Source organism: Bactrocera oleae, chromosome 5 (genome assembly GCF_042242935.1).
Source record: "Bactrocera oleae isolate idBacOlea1 chromosome 5, idBacOlea1, whole genome shotgun sequence".
Taxonomy (NCBI): Eukaryota; Metazoa; Arthropoda; class Insecta; order Diptera; family Tephritidae; genus Bactrocera; species Bactrocera oleae.
In genome coordinates, this window is record NC_091539.1 from 53,095,388 (window position 1) to 53,120,735 (window position 25,348).

The 25,348-nt window shown below is 30.6% G+C and overlaps 1 protein-coding gene across 4 annotated transcripts in view; it reads left to right on the forward strand.

Annotated features, from left to right (window-relative positions):
* The window catches only part of LOC106625241 (peptidyl-prolyl cis-trans isomerase G), a 123,758-nt gene that overhangs the window by 14,067 nt on the left and 84,343 nt on the right, over window positions 1-25,348 (forward strand). For all 4 annotated transcript variants that reach the window (XM_036356689.2, XM_036356692.2, XM_036356690.2 and 1 more), the window contains exon 2: window positions 6,468-6,504. The gene's annotated coding sequence lies outside the window, so the exon portion shown is untranslated. The remainder of the gene's footprint in view (window positions 1-6,467; window positions 6,505-25,348) is intronic.

The following is a 25,348-nucleotide window of genomic DNA, read 5'->3' on the forward strand; positions in this document are numbered from 1 at the left end:
GAACTTAAATAATAAGAAATCATATTTAATGTGCACATCTAATGTGAAATTTAAACAAATAACGATTATTTGTATGGCATATCTCGATAGGTTAAATTAAGATCTTAAATAGTTTACATTTTTCTAAAGTGTAGCCGCTTAGTTAAAATCGGATTCTGGCAGACCAAAAGCGTGCCAGATTTGGGGTAACATTTAACTTGATTTCCATTTAAATGCTGTTATTTTGTAAATTTTTGATATTTTTCGGCCGTAGGCTAATGTACTACTCTTTCCATCCACGAAGAAGGCCGGAATCACTGCAGTAGCGGAGAACCTTCTTTTAAACGCTTTCGGAGAATACGAAAGATATTTAATTTTTTTATGTAGATATAGTATATAATCTATATGTAATTTTAAAGCAATTGATACAGTCATTGTTTTAATTCCCAAAAATAGCCGTTTTTTAGGCTGTCATACTAGGTGCGTCCTTTAATTTCATATCATACATAATTAATTATGAAAACCTAGATATTCAATATAAGAAGTTTTTATTAAAGAATTTTTAAATTTTCTAAACTAAAACATTTTCTTTTATTTGGCTTCATTTTAGTTTTTTGATTTCCTGTTCTCGTCACTCTAGGTAATCAAAATGTTTTCATATCGCTTAAGGTTCCAAAGTAAAGTATGGTCGTAAACGTTTCACGTTTCTTGAAAACGATCCGCCAAGTGGTTGTGGAATAGAATTAGAAAAATTTAAAATAGAGTTATTTTAGTTTTTGTAGAGCTAAAAATTTTATTTTTGAGTAAAGATAAAAATAATGATCTAAATATAAATATTTAAAAAGTATTTTATGAAGCAATTAGAAGTGAACTGAATTCATTTAAATAAAAATCAATGAATTTTATATTACTGCGCTTTTCAGATTTACATGACACCCTTTTTATCAGATATTATGTGCATATATATTATATATATATATTTACTTTAAACACAGTCGAATATTTTTTAAATACATTTCAGCTGAACAATACAGTGTGCGCCATCTTATATATGTTGTACATATATAAAATTATAAAACATGTAAATATTGTATATAAAATGTATATTATTGTACAAGCCGTGCAAATAATTTTGGAAAAACATACATTTTTTCTACATCAAAATTTCGAGCAGCATTATAGTTTAAACAATAACCTTTTATTTTGTGTTTTCTGCGTCAATATTTCCCCATAATTCAATAAATTATGCCGCTGTACGCCATTCTATCGCTTTCATTGCCAAATATTGCGCACCAACCCTTCATTTTTTACTCGGCTTTCAAATAACCTACAATTCTTCATAAATGACCTCCACTGTGTATTTCTTATAATTGAAAACTTTAAAAAATAGAGGTTAAATATGAACAGTTTATAGTTAATTGTTATGGGACTTATAATTTTCTTTTCTGTTGCGAGTTAAGCGTCAAAATTAAAAGCTGAAGATTTTACTTCCCAAACACACCTCTTTTTATTTAACTGCGTTGTTATTTACTTAAGTGCAAAGTACTTGTATGTACATAAAGGCAGTCACAATTTGGTACAGCTAGTGGAATGTTTTCGCATCTCAAAAAAGTTTATTCCAATGTTATTTAAAGCAGCTGCTTTGTTAAGTGCGCGTTGTACTTTGGATGTTTATACATATTTTCAAATTTCGTTGTTGTGTTTTAAACCAAATTTTTTTTTTTTTATATAGAAAGAGTTTTTGTGTACTTTGAATATTGTTAATGATTTTGATTTTATTTTTCTTTTTATTTATTTATTTTTTCTTTGTTCTTTCACCTGCAATCTTCACTTAAAATATTGTTTGAGGTGTGGTGACTTGTAGCTTCACTTGTTATTGAAGTCAATACTTTGTTTTAGAGGATATATATGTGATTTCAAGTATAATTTTGGATTGAGCATAAGCTTTAACTAATATAAAATTTTTCATTTTCGGACGATTTTGAAGCTGATTAGTAAGTTGTAAAGTTAAATAAACATAAATTTGTTTTATAAAAACATAAAAAAGTGTAAATGGTGGTATTACCATATACCAAAAGAAAGCAATCGGGCGTAGTATATTTGAATACATTTTTATTGTTTTTATTTTAATTAAAAGTCACTTAAAAATTGTGCGTTATCCTTTATAAATTCTAACTGAAGACAACCGAGTTATATTTTGTTTGAAATATTCTAAGCTGCATTATCCTAACCTACAATGCTTTATATTTTTAAATTAAATATATGTGAGTCTAACTTACCCTCTAAATTGATTACTTATATACTCTGAAGAGTGTATATTAAGTTTGCCACGATATTTATAACACCCAAAATGAGAAGTCAGAAGGTTCTATAAAGTGTATATACTCGTATGTATAAATGATCAGCTTGATGAACTATGTCGATTTAGCCATATTCGTCTATCTGTCCGTCTGTCTGTATATATGCGGAATAGGCGCCCAGCTTTTGAGATATCGATCTGGAAATATGCTATACTCCTACCATACAAAATGAACGGTCGGATTTAAGTGCTTGTATGGAACACTTTTTTATTTGACGAGATATCTTCATGAAATCTGAAATATATATATGTAAGTGTGGAATCACCGAGTAGTGAAGGACATATTTTCAAAATTTTTTCAGTGAATTCTTGAAAAATTTATAAATACACTCTTAAAATGTTAAACCAATTTGTTAAGTAGTTTTTTGTTGTTGTAATTTCCAAAAATAATTTTTTTTTGACTGTCACACTTGGTTTTCAGATTGCTGTTACTATATTGTTTTGTTTTCTACGTAAAAAACGTAAAACAATTAAATTTTTAATTACAATAAGTAATTAATTTTATATGTGTGAATAATTTTATTCCATTCATTCTACTTTGGCACGCTATTTATCACTTTAAAAGTTCTACAAGCATGTATTGACGTTAGCCAAACATGCAAACAATTAAGACGCTTATTAATAACCTTTCAGCTGTCAGCTATCAGCACACACATATCGGTCCAAAACAGATCCGCAAAGTACAATTTTTTTTTCTAAACAACTGTTATGTTGTTTTATTTCGCTTGCACTGACTAATTAATTTTATATTTTCGCTAATTTCCCGCATTTTCGCATTTCAATGCTAATTTGACAGGCTAAATTGGAAAGAAAAAACGCGAAGTAAATAAGATTTGAACGAGTCTATTAGCGGTTATAAGTTCTAACCGTTACTTTGCCAGATGTTAGAATGTGTTTTGGTATGTATGTATGTTACATATGTAAATTTTAAGATTTTTGCTGATGTCTACAATATGTGTATGTGTGCATGCACTTATATTAGCGCAGCGTGTTTCTGCTATTAAGCTGACCATTACCTCATAACCTCGATTTAAATATTGGTTATACATATTTACTTGCTTGTAGAGCTCTTAAAATAAACTCTACTGTCCGATCGTGCCAGTTGGTCGCTACACTTATACTCATACATACCTGCATTTATACTTATGCGTACATACACAGATTTGCAAGGCATATTTATAGAGGTGTTCTATAATTATTTCACACGATTTTTAAAATATGCTCTTTTCCATTCGACTTCCGCAAGATATTTATTTTAACATATAAATATTGTATGTGTTTAAAAGAGTTTGCAATTATTATCGCATGTAACAAAATACCGCCGATTCAATTTGCTACCAATGATTGCATTGAAAATGAGCGTATGTCCAAATGAGCAGAATAACACGCAGCATTTTGCACAACAACAATAAGATATATAAAGCATGTGCTTTTTATGTAAATGTATATATATATATATATATATAATATGTATGTTAATACCTATATGCACATATATCGCACGCATTTTAAACTTGGACTTTTGTTTTAGGTCAAGCATGTTTTTAGCTGACTTTGAATTATTGCTTAATGGTTGATATATTTACAAGCATGCAGAGTACATATGTACATACGTACACACATTAAGCTGGTATAGTATTTGTTAGTTCTTAATAGCAAGTACTATGACAGTTTTTTAACTTTATGGGGTTATATCCACTTGCAAGTCAGAAAAAAATCTTATTTTTTGTGAATAAATAAAAATATGTGGATTTACAAAATTGTAAATGAATAAAGCAATGATCGAAAGACCAGTCAAATATTTTGCGCTAGTTAAAAATCTAATTCCATCAGTAATTGCCTGCCAAATATATCCTCTTCGTGAAAAACGCGTTAAAAATTTTGTGAGCCGATTACACTAAGTTAAAAAATTTTTCCAAATACTATTTATCGGATCAACTCCAAATATTCGGAAAATATTCATAAATATATTTGCATTCGATATAGGTATAGCTTTAAAAATGAGGTTTTCAAATTCACAAGTGGATATATTGTAAGTTGTGATATATGTTGACACTAAATTTTGATTTTTAAATTATATATTTATATTTTTAAGATCTCAGTCAGAGTGGTCTTATAGGCGCCGTAATCATAAAAAATTTAAGATAAATTTTAAAAATATATATTCAAGTTATTAAAAAAGTTGTTCGTACTTTTATCTTACCGTTAAAATATATTAAAAAATATTATAAGCAGCTACCACTTAACCCAATGAAAATGCTTCGGGTCATAATGACCCTTACGTAATTAGCTCCTATATATAACACCATTTGTATTTATATTATTTTACTAATGTTTTCCTTAATTGGTCCCAATGCGATTAAACTTTTTTGAAAAATCTATCATAAAACTATTTTTGACATTAATATCGTTACTACATATATAATTACTTTCTACAATGTTATATATAGAAATTTTATGCAGTGTCTTCTAAGATAAACCTAAATAATTTTTTTTTAAATTTCTGTATTTTTTATTCAGCACTAAGGATTAGCTATTCAGCAGCAAAATTCGTGAAATTAAAGTTCTAAAAATTATAACCACCCTAATGCAAATTACAAGCTTAAATTCTTATAGATTTATATATTTATGCGTATGTATATTTATAGGTGTTAAATTAAAGTTTTATTTAAAAAACGTGCCTATAAATTGAAGCTTTTCATTTTTCCACAATCAATGCCAACACATTTTTTTTTTACTTTTTTATTTGCAAAATTACTCTGCTTGCATATGCATGCCTACGAGTAGGCAAAATAACACTTCTAAAGAGTTGTTGTTGTTATAGACCTAAATAGCGTCGGTTGCTGTTTTTCGCTTGTTTATTTATTTTTATAGAGACTGGCAATTCTGTTCTTCTTGTAGTTATATTATTTATTTCAGTTGCAAAGACTAAAGTTTGCTGACTTCTTAGGTCCAGCTACATTTTTATGTATATATACATATATATATGTATGTAATAGTTCTATTTCCCATTTACGTTTTAGACTTTTTATTCTATTCCATTCATATTTTTTATTTTTCTGCTATTCTTCATATACTTTTCTCATCTAAGTTTCAAAAGTCCGTTTTAAAGCAGTTCGCTTGTGCTTTTTTCTGTACATCGTACATACATATGTACATATTTCCTCGACTCATATACTCATCTACTTTTCTTCATCTTATTCATCTCAAGTGATGTGTGGAGTTTGCTGCTTAAGTCTTTTGTACGTTTCTTTCCATTCAATTTCTATTCAGTGTGTGTAAAGCGGAAACACTCTCAAAGCGATTGTGGTCTATGAGTGTTAAAAGTATATCAGAATATGAGTCTATGAGCTTCAGTTTTAAAAGCGCATTTCATTTTTCCCAAGAAAGTGCAGTAGAAACGTAAAGTACCATAGACCATGCAACATTATAGCGGTTTCTTATTAGATGAACGGTGCTTGCTTATTTATAAAAAGGCCAATGAAATGTGGCTTAAGTATTGGAGACAGTATGTAAAGCTTAAACAGTGAGTAAAGACATAAAAATATGCTACTGGGCACTGAAGCTCTAAACTTTTTCCGCTGAGTTTCCTCTCCTAAATTTTGATCTACATTCTGAGGAAATGAGGCTTACTATTGTATGAGTTTTTTGGTTTTTTTGTCGAACGGTAAATGGTTTTTATTGATGGTTGTCGTTGATGTTTTTCTTTGACGGAAATGCATTTTCTTCGCTGATGTTTTAGTTGCTCCGCTGTCTACTGAATTTTGGGATATAGAGCCTTTGTGAAAACAGTGTAGTTCCAACTGTCTTTTCAACTAAACTTCATGCTGATATACATACATCATTTTTGTAACTAATATTATTTTCACTCTTTTTTGCATATTTTCAAATACATATTTATGTTGTTTTATTAAAAAATATCTTGTAATATTTTTGCTCCAAATTTCTTCCGTTTATTAACATATCTTTTTGCACTGTTTATTTTCTATTTATTTTTTTATCGGTATTTTTTATCCCGCTTACTTTATATTTAGCCACTTGCAGTTTCAGCTTAAAATTATGTGCATATATTAAATATAACGGTTTTTTTATTAACTAAACGTTTATTTTTTCTATTTTCTTTTTATAGTATTGCGAAATCGAAATCAAGCGAGGAAATTAAATCGGTAAGCTTGCACATTTTTATAATTTATATTTAAAACCATAATTAATATTGCGCCAGTAATAAAATCCGTAAGCTATCAGTGGCAAATATTCAAAAACAAATAACGGTAGATGCAAATGAATAAGCTAACTAGTTATTTTTTAATTATAAGTGTGTAAAATATCAATAAAAAGTTTGGTACTAAATTTCAGTTATTTCAAAAGTATATATTTTTTATAAAAATAAATTTTTAGAATTAAAAAACTTTATTTATTTATTTTTTATATTTGGATAAATAGTTACAAATTTTCATATAATCGTTTTTAATTAATTTAATTAAAAATGGGTTGCCAGATAAAACATTTTTGATTTTCAAAAATATATGCTTTATTAACAGATTTTATACCTTGAAAACATTTAAATTTGGATAAATAAATAATTTATTGGGTTGCCAAATACATTTATTTTGGTAAGTTTTTGAAAATATATGATTTATTAATAGATTTCTTTGAGAACATTTATTGTTATTACGAAAGTAATTTTGGGAGTGTAAAAATTTGGTAGTGTTCCCACATAAATTATGTTAGTTGATTTAAAAAAAAAATATGTGCTTTATTGATAGAATTTTGACTTAAAAAATATTTATTGTTATTACGGAATTAAAATTTGGGGGAGTAAAAGCTTTAGTAGGGTTGTCCCATAAAACATTTTTTATTTTTAAAAATCTATTAATTTTTACTTTGAAAACATTTAAATTTGGGAGAATAAAAAATTTATTAAGGTTGCCAAATTTTTATTGATATTTGAAAGTAAGTCCTTTATTAGCAGATTTCTCCATTAAATAAAATAAAATATTTAAACAAAAATCTTAAAACAATTTAATTCAATATATTGTAAATATAAAATACTTAAAGATACTGAATGAAAAACTTAAAAAATATTTTGGCTAGTTTTTATAAAAATTTCGAAAATTTTCAATATTCCAAAATTTAAAAGATTTTAAATTTCAAAAATTTGTTGGAAAATTTATTATTTATAATTTATTGAAATAGTAATTTGACAGCCTATTAGTTTTTTATTTCTGGTAGAACAATACCCAGCAAAATAGTAGCCAGGAATTGTACAAGACCTCTTGTAATCAGTATTTCTGAGTAAAACGATATGCAATTAGAAGCAATATTAAATGAACTCACGCCTTAATCAGGTAACAAAATGCTTTGCAGCTTGAAGCTACAAGTAGCTCTACTAAAACTACAAACGAGTTAATGTACCTGTAAAGATTAAAATTAATTTAACTATTTTAAGTATACCGTAACATAAATTTGCAGGAAAATTAATTTAAAATTTAAACTATATTTTAATTTAAAAAGTTGGGCAACTCTACGAACGTTTGAAAGCAATTTCCTATTGTTGCAAATAATAATGTCACAAATGAATAGTTGGGAAAAAATTAAAATCGTAATACACCAGCTAAAAATAACTAATTTTGCTAAAAATTATGACAAATCTACTAAAAGTTTGTATTAAGAACGTATCGAACAAAAAACCAAATTCGTATATACATGAGTATACATATACATATATTTTATTCTATTGACAATTGCCGGACAAATAAACGTAAGTCATTATTATGTTCTGTACAAAGCTAATCTATAAAATTTGCAACAGCTCAATAAATATTATTGCGATGTTTTCAAAACTACGAAAAATTCTAACTACTCAATGGCCTCTTACAATATATGGACACTTTGTTTTCGATTACATCCTTTCGCAATTAATTATTTGACTTTTATTAATCTCTCAATTCATTCCAATCAACAATGGTCCATCTTCTTGGCGAATATCAAACTTGTTTCAGCACATTACCTGTTTGCAATGTGCGGCTCGTAAAATATGAACAAAAATTATGAACTTGTTTTGTCATAAATTAGCATAAATTATCAATCAGCAAAGCAATACAAGTCGCGGCCAACGCCGAAAAATAAACCAAAATGAGCAAAAAGCGGCAAACCACCAGCGCCACCACTCGGCGGCAATCCAGTTGTGGTCCAGTGGTCAGGCTGATTGAATGTAAGTTTTGACACAGCGTTCACGCCTGCGTCTGCGCCTCCGCGATCAACATTAGCAATTCCACCATCGCTATGCTATACAACAACAACACAACGGAACGCAATGCTGGCCATTCGAGCGTTAAAAAACACGTTTCATTTGTGTTAATTACCGTCATTTGTTGCTTTAGCTGTTATTGTTGCTGTTGCCATTTCGATAGATGCCAAAAGGCTGACTTCATCGCTAAAATCGCAAACATGCTTCAACTTTGTAGAGATTTTCGCAACCTCAATGCTAAAATTGCCCACTTGGTGGTGTTCAGTAAGACATAGAATATCGGTTTGAGGTTTGCAGAAAGGCATATATACTCATCTATTATGTTGTTGTATATATTGTTGTGCGTGTATACTTATGTTAGGTGCCATTGCTGCTGCGGTAGCCTATTTGCTGTTAGAAGTTGACTTTGTTTACGACTGTGGCATTGATTTAGTGTTGATCGGACAAAAAAAATTTCACTACTGCACAGCAGATGCTAATTTAGTTGTTGCCTTGTTTGTTGTTATTATATTCGCTGTGTATTATAAGTTGCTAATCGGCGACGCAAAGTAGTCTCAGTTTTAGCTTTAGCTCAATAAATTATAGTAATTTCTCTAAAACCGCTTATTAGTCGGTGTTACTTTAATTAGCAGCGCCAATATTATTTATTTTTTTCACTTTTATCCTTTTTTATTTTTCATTTATTTTATCTTTTGTAATAGTTTATGATTAATTAACAATTTCTGACAGCTAGAGATTTTCTTCTCAAAAAAACAAAAAGGAAAAAGTGTTTATAATCGTTCTTAAAAGAGATTAAATTATATAGTATCCCATATAAGATATGGCGAAAATGACGATGTTTTAGCTTATACTAAAAATTCTCATAGCATTTTTTCATGTTTAAAATAACCTTATTTTTATTTTGATATATTCTTCATCATCCAAAAGTTTCTAATAAACGATATGGCAATTGTTAAATTGAGACTGAAAACTACATCTGGGATATAGAATGGAAGTTGGATTGCGTGTTTCTGTATATTGTTGCACTTTTTTACATGATACTCTATACGGCTCGTAAGCTTTTAACTATTAACTTTTCCAAAAACATCCGGCCGTTTTTCGATAAACCATTCCGTCTTGGTTTTAGACCCACTTGCTACTATCGTAACACTTCTTTTCAGTTGCTATACGCTAGTTATATGCTGAATAGGTTATATTAAGTTTGCTGCGAAGTTTGTAACATTCAGACGGAAACGTAGGAGGCCCTATAAAGTATATCCATACATACATATATTCTTAGTCTTGCTATAAATTCGGTTGTAATATTTACAATGAATTACAACAAGACCAAATTCGGACATAAACTTTCAAAAATGCAAAAAATTTTATTCCAAGGGTTCAACGTGGTCATCAACGTAGGGAGTCTGCTGGTTCTGTAAAAAAGAGGTTAAAAATGCGGCAAAAGCATTTCGATAGGATATTATAGAAGGCGTGATAAAGCATTTAAGCAATATTTTTTTCGATGGAGAGTATTGTAACTTCCAGTAAGATTCTGCATCAGGACACAAAGCAAAAACCACCAGATTTGAATCCATTGGACTACAACTTGTGGTCAGAGTTGGAGAACATGACTTATCAAATACCTCACAGAAATTTAGAGAGAGAGTGTAGAGAGAGCAGCGCCATCTATATTAATAGAATTGTAAGTGCTGCTATTGATCAATAGCCGAATCGTTTGATCAGCGCTAATCACAATCGATGTGAAATTTCTCACACGTCCTCTTTTCCCCCAAGAAGCTGCTCACTTGTCGGATCACTATAACATTTAGCTGCCATATACACTGATCGATCAAAATCATTATAACTTTTATTTTTCCTTACTGAGTAACCTTAATTTGACTTGAGGGTTGTTTATGTCAAACAAGGTGTCTAGAAAGGACTAGCAAAGTGTTGTCCGGCTACGTTTTCAGACTTCCTTGGTTTTCTACAGTCTAAAATTGTACAATCTTATATTCTATAACAGACTTTCGATTGTTCGGCCTTCAAACTATTTGCAACTAAGTGAAATGAAGAAAAAATATTTCTTTTTATACATTTTCTTTTTTAATTTTGGAGTCAGCAATTATTTTATATAATAGTTATATACACTCGTGCCGACATAAATTTAACAATTGGTTTTGTTAATTTAACAATTTATATAATTTTCGCTTTTTGTGCAAAATATCGCTTTCGTGACTAGAGCTTTTCTTGGCCTCGGTTCACTTGTCAGCTGATGAGCACGTTTTGTGGCGTTTTTCTACGGCAGCTTAACTAGATTTTAATGAGTTTGCTCATTAATTTGTAATTTATTTACTAAGTATGTAATAAAAACTACGCGATGCAGGAAAAACTCCTATGATTCAATTTTTGCAAATCGATTAGCATTGTTGTTGTTTAATCTGTGAATTTGGCAATGTTTTGTTTTGTATTTTTTGAAGTCATTTTTAATTGAGGAAGCCATCAAATTTGCTATGCTCAGCGCTTTATAAATTTAATTAATGGTAGTATAGCAGGCTATGCGTATTTGTATTGAAGTAGCGAAAATGAGTATAATGCAAAAAAATATATTTTCAAGTTTTTCGGTAGACCACTAGTTCTCCTGTGGAATTAAAGAAATGAGGTAAATATGCTTTTGTTATGTAATTGCTTCATTTTATTTAATGCATACAAATTTTATTATTTTCAGCGCAAGAGCTGCTTTCATAATTGCAATTTTAAAACCAACTGAGCAAGCGTAAATCGATTACAGTACAACTTGTGAAAGCTTAGAAAATATTTTAAGCTAGTCACTTTAATATCAGATTAAAATAAAATTTCCTTATATTGTATAATTGACGTATTTGAGTAACATTTTAAAATTAATTATGTCAATTTTTTTTTCTAAGTTTCATTAGCTTTTCATGCTATAAAAGCTTTAGTTGCCATGAAAACTTGATTAAAGAATTTGGTGAGCTTTTTAATTAATTTTGTCATTTTTATTTGAGTTTCACTCGAATTTCGTGCTATGAAAGCTCCCATTATCATGAAAGCCTTGTTGAACAATTGTGAGCTTTTTAATTTAGTTTTTCATTCCTATTTCAGTTTCACTAAAAATGCATCATATGAAAATTTCACTTACTATGAAAGTTTTGCAATTGATTATGTCATGCTTTTTAAAGTTTGTTAAGACTGACATGTTATGATAGCTTCAGTTGCCACGAAAGCTTGATTGAATAATTTAGTGAGTTTCTAATTAATTTTGTCTTATTTGAAATTCACTTTAATATCACGCTATGAAAGCTTAACTTACCTTGAAAGCTTGATAGAACAATTTAGTTAGCTTTTTAATTTATTTAGCCATTCTTGCTAAAAAAATGTTCTGATTTATGTGCCTGAAAACTGTGAAGTGAAAACTTAAGAAAAAATATATAAAATTAATTTAAATGTTTGTGTTGTTAAAACTAGGTAATGTAAGCTCTTAAGATCTGTCCCTTTTTCTTTATGCTTGTTACAACTACTATATATATCAAAATTGACCTAGTTATATATATATATATATTTATATAGTTATATATATATATAACTAGGTCAAATTTTGATTTTTTTCTTCTATTGTATGCTTCTAGGTAATTGAATAAACGATGGCTTAGATATTTCACCTTTTTTTCATTTTAATGTCCGTATACTAAATCAGACAATAAGACATCAATTTTGTAATACAAAATTTAGAAAGCGTACATGTAAAAAAACACTTCTTTTTAGAGTTGCCAACATATTTTATTTTATATAGTTATACCTATAAGTTACCGTTGTCAAAGTGTCATATATAGGTTCAAGATAATAAAATATATGTCTTTTGTATAGAAGCTTTAAAGATTGGCATATTATTTCAATTAAAATATTGCTGTTATATGCCTACTATTGCATTATTTGAATATTTAAATATCATATTGGTTTTTAATGACGTGATGGCATGTTAGCAATAGTCATGAGTTGCATCTTGTTAGTCAGTAATGCATGTTCTTATGTATATCTGCTTAATCTACACATTTTTATGAATACCCACGCTTTGCCGCATGCACTGTAGGGTTGCATTTATATAAGTGCTCATTAATTCCAAAAGTGATGTGCACTTAAGCAGCTTGTCGTTTATTGGTCATTAAAATTACTGCTCTAGACACTATTTATTTGCACAGTAAATTCCGCAACAACAATAAAAAATCATATAATATTACCGCATAGCTTTGTGAAACCTACACGCTCGCTTGAATAATATCTATGCATGCTATAAACCATTCTAATAGTCAGTAGCGGCAAATATTTACATATTCAAATATAATTGTGCAAAACTAAATAAATATTGTATTGAAAAGCAAAATGAAAACAAATGCATATTGGCATGCCATTTAAACATAAAGACCAGCATACAAGCATTTACTAACTTTTCGCTGCCAATCTCCGCCGAGTACCATTTCAATAGCTGCTGGTCGTCTGTAACTAGCCAGCTGAGTGCAGTTTGTTACGCAAGCAAACAAAGCGAAGCATTAAATCTTTAAAATATTCAAGCTGCAAAAGGCAACAACTAAGCTGCCGAGCATCACATAACAGCAAATCTATTGCAAATCAATTGGAAATCAAAATGCTTAACATTCAAGCAGAAACTCATAAATATTTCACGGATATTTCAATCAAATAGCAATTTGTTTTTTATTTTTTTATTTTTATATATTTTTTCTGCTTTTTTGCAAGTTTTTGCAATATTTTTGTTTTGATCTTAGCACTTGTTGGCCACAAAAAGACTATAAAGTAACAAAAAAAAAAAAAGGCAAGAAAAAACGTTAACTTCGGTTGCGGTCATAATACCTTTCACAAATACAAAATATTCCATACAAGCACTTGATTCCGTTCATTTAGTTTGTATGGCAGCTATATGCTATAGTGGTCCGATATCAGCGATTCCGAAAAATAAGCAGCTTTTTGGGGACAAAAGGACGTGTGCCAAATTCGATATCTCGATCGATATCACAAAAACTGAGGAATTGACAGACAAATGACTAAATCGACTCAGCCCGTCATGCTGATCATTTATATTTATGCATCTACAAGTATTTTATAGGGTCTCCAACGTTTCCTTCTGGGTGTAACATGTAAACTTCGTGACAAACTTTATAATATTCTGTTCAGGGTATAAAAATTATACTCTTTGTGGTTCGAAAACACACTTATACACTCAAAAATACTTGAATAATCGATAAACATTCGATCGATTTACAGTTTTTAAAAAGAAGAAAACAAAAATGTGGACCGTTGCAGCTGAAATCGAATCGCATAAAAATCAAGTGCTTCCGCACCACAAACAACCAGCCACCATAAGCCGCCGACCACCAACCACTTGGGTCGCTGTTAACAGTTAGTGTTGTGTTATTGATAGCTGCATGATAGATATATACTTACACAAATATATAAGCATATTGTAATATGACAACAATAATAATACCACTCCGCACACTGCCGTCAAGTGAGTCGTAGCACTGCGTGGCAAATTGTTAACACGAGTAAACACGAGTGTATGTAAATATGTGTGTGTAAAGTGGTAGCCACGACTTTGTTTGAGGAAGCAATCTGCGTGGACCGTTTTTTATTATAATCTATAAAGAAAAAAAGTTATTTATCAAGAAAAAATTATTTCTGCAAAAACAAGTATTTATAAAAAACAAAAAGTTATTTATGAAGAAAAAAAGTTATTCATATGCGTGACTTGCTTCGTCTTGTCAGACGCTCGCTATAGAGCAGTGTCAATAATTTTTCATGCTTACTCACTAACGGTTGCCAGTCGCACAGCGGGCGCTGCTGATATTAACTGTGTTTTTATGCTAATCCAATTGTGTGTGATCCATAGGTGTACCTATACCTATGGCTGTATAGGTTAGATAGAAGTACGTAACTGTGTTAAGAGACACGCTAGCAAAATATCAACTTACCGCTATTGCTTATATATTGTATGTAACTGCATACATACTGACATATGTACTTAAATGTACTTGCGGCTTTTGATTAATATTATACCTACATCTGTTCGGTTGTACTTCATTTGCATTACATACGAGTATACCATTACATATTATTATATACAAATAAATAAAGTTGCTGTAGCAAATAGCGTGTGATGTAATCAACAGTTAAGAATCAGAAAAAGTAAAGATAGAAATTAAATTTTAAAAAATTTAAACTACTTCAACTTAAACTAAGATGATATGCCTATCCTATGTTTCTTTTATATCGTAATATGAAGTTTTCGAATTTAGTATTTTGTTTAGGACAATCTTTAAAGTCTAATCTTGAATCAATTGATCTAAACAACTGTAATTATTCAATTAACTAATGTTTACTTATCAAATTACCATAACTTTTCCCAGTCAAACCAGTTTATGTTCTCCACGACTTGAAACATATGGCTGAAACTTACACCAAACTTCACTAAAAAGTCATACTCATATTAGTAATCTCAGAATGTCTCCTGCAAGACTTTGGAATAGTGAGCTATGTATGCGCCCCAAATTTCTCGTAATTTAAACCTGAATTTTAAGTTAAAATATTAAATGCTTTGACATAAGTATTTTTGTTTTCCAATTAGCTATCTTAATCCATAAGTATATTTTTATATTTGAAATGTATCGTTATGTTTTTACCAACATATCACATTTGACACAGATTAGCAAAAAAAACGACTATATTTTCATGAATTTTAATACAAACCTTTATTACCGCATTCAAAATAGCTTCCTTTTGAGCCGAAACGAACATATCAACGCTTAATCCAAAAAACCTCGGTCAGCTGTGTTATCCTTCAGTACCTTGAGCGAATATTGGTTTCTTCGGTTTCGGCTCATTTTTGGAACGTCATTCGCTAGATTGTTAGACAGTTTCAACGTCATATTTATAAACCCACGTTTTGTCACCAGTAATGATGCGTTTGATGAATATAGGGTGCTCAGCAACTCTTTTGCGACCTCTATTTGACGTTGTTTCTGCAAAAGATTTAGGTTTTTTTATTGCGAGTCTAGCAGTGACCCGCTTCATACCCAAAACTTTAACCAAAATGTGTTGTATCGATGCATAAGAAATGTTAAAATTATCTGCTATCCCTCTTATGACAACACGATGAAGCACTTCGCTTTGGAACTCAAATTGTGTTACAGTAAAATTATTTATGGGCATGCAAAGATACTATAAAATACTACAAATGTACCATATGTATTTAAGTACACACCTACCAGTATATTTGTATATAAATATGCTGATTAAGCTTAAAGGTATGGGTGATTGGCCCAGAAGTTAGGAAGCCATACGTAGTGGTATCGATGACAAACCTAACTTAACTAGTTTGTCAACATACAGACACACATTCGTATGCTCGTATAATCGCTCGTATTATTAAATGCATGTAAATACTTACAAATACCGACAAATATGCCATTATTTGTATGAAAAGTCGCATATGATTGCTTTCCGCATTGACGTCTCTGCCAATGTGGACTTATGTGTGTACAAATAATTTATAATGTGCGCGGAGCTTAAATTTTTCAATGCATAAAAGTAGTAAATACTAAAATGTTTATTTTTAATTTGATTAACACTCTTGGTTATACAACAATTTTCACATTCCATTAGCTTCAAACAATTAACTTGCGCTGAAGAAATTTTTTATTTGCTCACACTTGTGTTTTTTTTGTAATTTTCTTAATAAGCAAAAAAGCTGCTTATGTGGTAAGAAAGAATTTGCCTTTATGAGTACACCTATTGGCTGTATTGATTGATTAGTTGCCGAAGATGATGAGTTAGTGGTTGTGCAGACGCTGTGGCCCAATGTATCGGTGGTTTTTTGCTTATTTATTGCATAAGAGTTAATTAATGTTAATATTATGAAAATATGCTGCACATAAATTTATGTGTGAGTTAAGAGTTGAGGGGTATTATTCAAAATAATAATAAAAAAACTAAAATAAAAAATAAAAAATTTAATAAATAAAAAGAATAAGAAAAAAAAAGAAAACAATTAAAAATAAATAGAAAGTAAAAATAATAACAAATAAAAAAATAAATAAAAAATTAAAATGACATTTAAAAAAATGAATATAACAAAAATAAAAAAAATGTATATAAATATCAAAAAATTTAAAAATCTTAAATTCCCCAATATAATATAACTTTTTTTTACATTTAATATTAATTTTCCAAAAATTGTCATGAAATCATCCCACTGTCTTGCTGGCTGCCAAGATGTCAGCGTACCAGAAATGGTTTTCTCCGCAAATGACAGACAAAAACAAGAAATCCGCATCAAATAGATATCGCGGAAGAAAAATTTACGCATCACTTCACTTGACATGTGTTGCTGTAATGCATACTCAGCGCTTATAAATAAGGCAATTGATAGACTAACCAAGGCCTTATGTTATGGCTCAGTTGATGCCAATCGAAGCAGCGTAAAGTGTAAACCGCTGAATTTGTAATCGATTTTTGAGATTTGTTGCTTAGAATTGGCGTTTTGTAGGTTCCAAGATATGATCAAATATGATTTTTAAATGCTATATGTATATACATACGAGTACATATGTATCTATTTATTTACTACAAGTATTAGCACGTATACGTTATGGCCAACCTAAAACTGAAATCTGGTTTTGTTCTACAATTTTTTCAAATGTAATGTTGTGATGCATTCTAGTACCGCTATGGGCCAGGTCAATCAACAATGCGCCAAATTTTGTAACGACCGAGTTGATGATTATTGTTCAATGCCAAACACCAACATGAAAAATATACTAGACTCGAAAGGAAACCAGTAAAGTATGCCATCTGATTAAATTTGATATAAACTGATACAAAAAAAAATTCAAGTATTTTAGTCCAAATCTTTATTATAGCTTTCCAAGAACTGCTAAACCAATACAAGCATGTCAACGCTTAATCCAATTTTTCATATACTTAATACATATGTGTACAATATTTAATAAGCCTTGTTTAAGACGTTCTTCATTGCCTTCACCGAAATTGTTTTTTTTTTTTTTTTGATTTGTGCTAGTTGTCGAAGCTCCCTTCGCTAGATTGTTAGGAAATTCCGAAGCCATATTCTTAAACACACAACTCGTCATCAGTAATGCTGCGTTTAAAGAATGTATGTCCGCAGCTACGTTGTCAAGCATTTTCAACCTCTCGTCGTCATTTTTGCAAAATATTCAGGTCATTGGCACGCTATATACCCAAAACATTAACTAAACTGTATTGAGTCAATCCAAAAGAGATGCTAAGATCTTCTGCTATCTCTCTATGCCAACACAATGATTTTCAGGCGCAGATTCTCTAATTTTTTCGATGTTATGGTCATTGGCAGAGGTGTATGGAGGATGGCGCATGAGGCAATTTTTCGATGACTTCCCGCCCTTTACCGAGTGATTTGTGCCACTCAAACGCTTGTGTTCGTGATAAAGTAGACGCCCCAAAACACTTCTGCAACATTTTCGACGATTCCGTACCCGTGATCCTGTAGCAAACTCGTTTTTTTATCTTTTTCATGGTAAAAATAGCAAGACAAACTTTTCGCATAGTAAACAAACAGCTGCCAAACCCACAGTGGTTGACATATGGAGCTCAAACTTCGCACGAACATAAAAAGATTTATATTATATAGATCTAAAAAAAAGAAACTATTTTATATATTCGATCCGGATCAAGTTTGATCAGCCGATGAAAGCAATTTTTGTGTAGTTTTTTATAATAAAATTGATCAAAATTAACTACAATTTTATAAAGTTAATCTTTGAACCAATTTTTCAATATTCAATTAAATAAATGCAATTTTATTTTGCTCAAAACAGTAAACACATATTTATCTTTAATAAAAATTTCAATAAATTAAAAAATCAAAATAATTTTGATCTCTTGTCTAGTGAGAGGACAAAATAAATCACAAAATAACATACCTAATAAAGATCTATTGAAAGTTCTATACTAGAAAGTGTTATAGTTATAGAAAGTTCGAACACCTCGATATTCTCCATAATACTGCTTAAATTAAATTAATTAAATAATTAAAAATACAAAATCATTAATTATAGCTTCAACGTCTTATTCACATACCATTTTCGTAATAGGTATAGGTTTAATAGCATTCAATAAAAAAAAACCGTACAAGTGTCTGCCCAACCCTGCCAATTCGCTTTGGACACACGCTTAAAAATGCTTACAAATATATAAGTATATACAATACAAACAGTTAATTATTATGTTACTATGACAAATCACTATTTTCCACCATACTTACATGTGTAGCCACTTAAAAAATCAAATTCAAGTAAAAAATAAATAAAATCAACGCGTCGGTGCGCTGCCCAAATGACGCTACTAGTTTAGGCGCACACAAAAATTGTAGTTGATCATTATATTTTAGTTTGAACCACACCTCAGACATTCCGAACAGCTTCCTACAACGCGTTCGTATCATAACATTACATGTCTTTCACCTGCTACTCACTTCACACCAGTATGTGAGTGGGCATATGGCCGCTTGGTCGCTACCTGAGCGACTGAGCATTAGTTGGGTTGGCGATAAAAGTTCACAAATGATTACATATGACCTGCATTTTACCTATTTACAACTGTATAAACATGTGAGCAAGTATGTATGCATAAATATGTAGATAAAGGTGTATAATTATTTTGTTTTGCATTCATCAATTTGATTGACGGAAATGAAAATCGCTATGGTAATATTATATTATATTTTAATTCGGTTGCTGTTTCGGATGTTGGCGTACAATTAAATTTTATTACAAGTGAAATTAATAGAAAAATGCTTTTTCATTATTTTTGCCAAAATGTAAACTAATTTCCTTATATAATATAATATAATATAAATCGCATGCTAGAAAAAAATTCAAAAAGTATCGCAGAAGAACAGAGCAAGTGCGGCTTCCTTTATGATCGGCAGCAAACAACATTTGATTGCACGAATTATTATATTGCAAATATTTGTAAGTGGCTGCAAGCATACCTATGTATAGGTATGTATATAAGTAATTGTTGGCGAAAAATATTGTATTTGCAAAGTAGCTGAGGTGTCTGTCAGTGGCTCCGCCATTACATGCCTACATTTGCATAGACAAGTAAAAGCAGCTATGTATATTTGTAAAACCTTTTTGCTAAAGAAATATTTTAAGTTCGCATAGCATCTCTTGGCATATTGTTGCTGCGCCGCTGGTGCGATTTAAGGTGCGTCACGCTATTTCATGCTGCCACAACAAGCCACGCCGCGCCATACCACACATGACAGTCACCAGCGCACTCGACACGCTTTTGACAGTGAAAGCTACGATTTAATTAGCGTATGCATGCCAACTAAATAAATGCCTAAAAAAATATTATTATAATGAGAAGCGAAATTGATGAAAGAAAGAAATGTTCATGCGATATGCCGCATAACGCTACAGCAATTTATGTTAGGAATTTCCATTTGCAAGCGTGTTGATTTTAATTTAAATAACTTACATATATATATTAGGCAGTTTTTATAGGAGGTTTTTGGTTGGATAGCGCAGTTTGACTCCTCAAAATTGTTCAGCTATATACACTTGTATGTATTTTAAATAAAAGAAGAAAAAACGTTAACTTCGGCTACATCAAAACTATAATGACCTTCCCAGGTGCATTTCTTATATCATAAAAGGGTATAAAAAGATATTCATCTTCATTTTGATCGTTTAGTTTGTATGGCAGCTATATGCTATAGTGGTCGGATCTGAATAATTACCCTGGACTTTACAGCGTTGCCTTGCACTATATATATATATTATGCATATTTAAAATTTCGTGAAGATAACAACTTCATGTCAACTACAAAAGTTTTCTATACAAGAATTTGATTTTGATCGGTCAGTATGTAGGTCAGCTAGATACTATAGTGTTCCGATATCAGCGATTCCGACAGGCAGCTTATTGGGAGTAAAAGAACGTTGACAAAATTTCATATCGAAATCTCAGGACATGGCTAAATTCACTCAGCTCATCACTTTGATCATGTATATATGTATGTACATATATATTTTATAGGATCTCTGACGTTTCCTTCTGGGTGTTACAAACTTTTTGGTAAACTTAATATGCCCCATTCGTGTATACAAATACTTATATATCCTGATTTCCAAGGGTTTTCTTTAAGATTAAACTCTCAACGTGACAAAACTTATTCTTATTTCTCGAGAATCTCTGGTTTTTAGTATATATATTTAATAAATTAATAATAATTGAATAATTCAGATTCAAAATAATTTTTAGTTACAGTCTTCTAAAGTGTAGCTGCCCAGTTCCAATAGTTTATTTTTAAACACGTTTTCCTCGAAACAGTACTTTTCGAATATGCGGTTATTATTCGAATACAAATGGTTCGATCACTATAAAATTTTCTCTTTATAGTTCTCCATACAGTGAGCTACAAGTTTATAAAAGAAAAAAAGTTAAATTCTGGCAGACCAAAAACGACCAACGTTTTTTTTGTCAGTTTTTGAGACATTTATGAACAATATCTCAGAAAAATTTTTTTTTTAATTTGTTTCAAAAATTGTATTATTTATGTATACTTAGGTAATTTAAGGTATACTATTAATACTACGGTCAACACCATTTCATACTAAAATTATTCTAAATTTTATCAGTGTTATGAAAATTTAAATTCAAGATAACAGAAACTTAAATGTATTTATAACGGCATTTTATTACTGAATTCTATGCCACAATTCACCAAGTTTGTTTACATATAAACACATATGTTTATCTTGCGGGGTGCGAAAAAAAAATCAGTCAAAAAACCCACATATCACCACATACTTGAATAAACCTTGAATTAACTGTTGTTCTCAATTTTATTTGCGGTTTCCATTATTTCACTTTTTAATGAATAACAGTTTCACTTTTTAATTGCCAAAAATAAAAGTAATCGTTGTATGCAACACCATAAACCACATGTATATACACACATAACATACAAACAAATTTTTCATGCAAAAGCGCACACACCTGCGTTATTCTTTACTTATTTGTACGAAAATATGTGCGCAAGGCATATATGTATGTATATATAAACAAATATTTTTGTATCTATATAGAAAAGCTAACTTAGTCATGTTGCGGTTGCACTTGTCGCAAAAAATTGCATACATATACATACGTATATACATATATTTGTAGTTGTATACTCAAGAAAAATCGAAACCACAACCAAAGAGTGTGAGAAATATATGTGTAAAACATGTTGCTTTAATATGTATGTATGTATCTATATATACATATTTGTATGTATATATGTTTGTATGCACGTATGTGTATATATATGTTTTAAAGTCGCCACCGCAATCAGTTAACCTCAATACCGTTCAACACCGCCGGTCATATGAGTAAATTGCATAGAAAAGGCGTTGAAGGTGTTGCTGACGCTGGCGGCTGTCAGCGGTCAGCTCAACTAGCAAAATTGGCAAGCATGCAAGTAAAACAAGTAAGAAATGGTTAAGTTCGAGAGTAACCGAACATACTTTTGCAATTTGCAATGAACAAAGGCGGAGGAACACCTTCAGGTTTTGGAACTTTTATATCAAAGTAAGGAAAGTATCGCCGTATTCATTAATTTAAGGAAAGAAGATACACTGTTGTTAGATAGAGATTATTTCTGAATTTCATTAAGATTTCTTACATTTTGACCGATAGATGCGGTATAAAGTAAATCGGAGGTTCCAAAATATTTATGACAGGTATATGGAGGCTAAGGTAAGTGTTGACCTGCGTTTACCCATTTTTGGCACAAGTTATTGTGCGATTTCAACAATTTTTGGACGTGCGATAAAATAACTTGAGGGCACTATTTGTGAAAAGTTTTATTTTGATGTTTGCTTTGTAAACTGTAAAGTGAAAGAATTAGAAAGCATCTAAAAGTTTTTTATATCGAAATTAGACGTGGTTGTCATTCGCCATTTTTGCAGTATCTAATAAGAATTTGGGTAACCTCACATATAAAATTTATTTGAAATCGGTCGAGTAGTTCCTGAGCTATAGGATTTCACCTAAAAGTGGGCGATGATATGACCCTTGTCCAATTTTCACACCAGATCCTTTACCATCCTGGTTGTGATATTTAATGCTTGCGGCTCATTCAGTCAGTGAGTTATAGTACGCTTAGTAGTTGTTAACATAACCGTTATATGAGGAGTGGGCGTGGTTATTATCCGATTTTACCCATTTGCACAGAGTTTGAAAAATGCTTTTTCTCAGCAAGTTAGGTTAATATATCTTGAGCGGTTTGGAAGATATGTATATTAAATCATTTAGGAGGCGGTGCCACGTCCACTTTTAAACATTTTTTAGCACACAGTTGTCTCTGGCTACTGCGATCTCCGCTTACAGCTTAGTTATGGCACTTGTGTACCAAGTTTCATTAATATACAAAACTATTATACTCTGTAGCAACATGTTGCAAGAGTATAAAAATTCGAAACAATGAGAAAAAAACAACAACATGCTTGCTTTTCTATATAAATTGTTGCGCTTAAATTTTGATGTTCTTTTTTGCTTTTTATTGCATTCTTTTTTTTGCCTATGTTGGCACTACTTTCCAACTTCTGCGTCAGCTTGATTTCTTTTCCATGCACTTCTGACAACTTACTCACCTCACACGGTTGGCTTCGTTTGTTTTGTATTTTTGGCCAGCACTTGTGCTTGGAATATGGAATTTTTTCACACCACAACACCCACACTCACACACTAAACATAGATTTCTGCATTGCAAATTTCATTATTCCATTTCAAAGCGATACTTCTTCTTCTTCCTCAGCTATTGTTATCTTATGAAAGTTGCAATGGTTTAAATATCACAGCTACTTAACTTTCTTGCTGCTATTTTCTATTATTTACTATATACGAGTATATAACTCTTTTTATACACTTGCAACATGTTGCTACAGAGTATAATTGTTTTGTTCACCTAAAGGTTGTTTGTATCACCTAAAAATAATCGAATTAGAGATGAGGTTATGTATGTATATATAAATGATCGCAATGACGAGTTGAATTCCGAGTGTTAGATTGTCTGTCTGTCCGTCCCTTTGTGCAAGCGCTAACTTGATTAAAAATTAAGATATATTAGTGAAACTTGGTACACGTATTCGTTGGTTAAAAGGTAAGAACGAGTTGGACGACGATTAATCGAAAACCTATAATATGCCATAACTAAGCACTAAATTAAGATATAAACCTCTTATTTGGTATAGGGGATTGCAGTAGCAAGGGGCAATTGTGAACTAAAAACGAAAAAATAATGGGTGTGGGCCCACCCTCTAATAGGTTGAATGTATATATCTCCGAAATCTCTGAAGCTACAATAACCACATTGCTCAGAAAAAATGTTATATGAACCCTTATATACAGTGTGAAAATGAATGGAATTGGATTATAACCCCGCTCTCTCTCCATATAACGTTATTTCAAAAATTACTTAAAGCGCGATAAATCAGTAACCAATTGCGCCAGAGACATAACATTTTACACCTAGGATGATACAAGAAAGCTTTATGGGAGCTGTGGTCAAAATTGGTGGATTGGCGTTACACCGCCCACATTTAGGTGAAAACACATATCTGAATATATTCGGATACAACTTTGCACAAATAGTGCTTTTGAGGTATGCTTACACTTTGCACAAGCATAAAATGTTCGCTTACACCCGAACTTAGACTTTCCTACCTTTTTTTTTTAGTTTTTTAATGCACACTTTTATCTACTTAGCTGCTTCTTTTCACGCTTCTATTATCTTACAGCTCACATATTTAGGTATGCATCTGTCGTTTTTCTTTGTTTTCAATTGCTATTGCCGGCCTTTTATTGTTTTTGTTGGCATTGTTTCCCCGCTTGTATTCGTATGTTCGTTTCGTGTGTATAGAAGTGTTTTTTAACCTCAGGGAGTTTCAAATACAAAAACTACAAAAAAGTAGCTCTTCTTTTTGCTTTGCTTGATTCTTCACCAGTCACTTTCTATTTTTACATTTCTTGTGATCGGAAAAGTGAAAAGTTATTTTTATTGATTCTTGGGTTTTCTGGGTAAAATTTAAAAATGTATGCAATGAGTTTACCATATATCTCATTTTCAATGTAATTGGAACTTCAACTTAACTTCGACTTCAACTTTAATTTTATCTTTAACTGTAACTTGTGAAGTAAAAAAAATTGTATCTACAATAATTTAGTATAACAGTTTAATCCATTGTCTCTAAAAAGATACAAGCATTTGACTCTGTTTCTCTTTTAAACGTAATTTCAAAAGTAAATATGGGTTAAAATTATTTCAAATATAATTATGCTACGAGATATAGTACATATGTATACGACATTCCACCAAATTTCACCAAAAATTATTTCACTTTTTTTTTGCTGACGCTTCACGAAGGAAACCTTTTGACCTCAGCATTGTAAAATTATTATTTTTAAATTTATTTAAGGATATTTTTTGGTATTTTAATTTCTCAGACATCTAAATCAGGGGGTCACATCCACTTGCAAGGCAGAAAAAACGCACTTTGTTTTGTGAATTTTATTTTGAAGGAGTATTTTATTAAATACTTAAAAATAAAAATTATGTACATCTACAGCATTGAATGTACGAGTACTTTAATCATCGGAACTCATTTTGAAATTTTTGGATTCGCTTGATCCCGTTGTCAATCTCC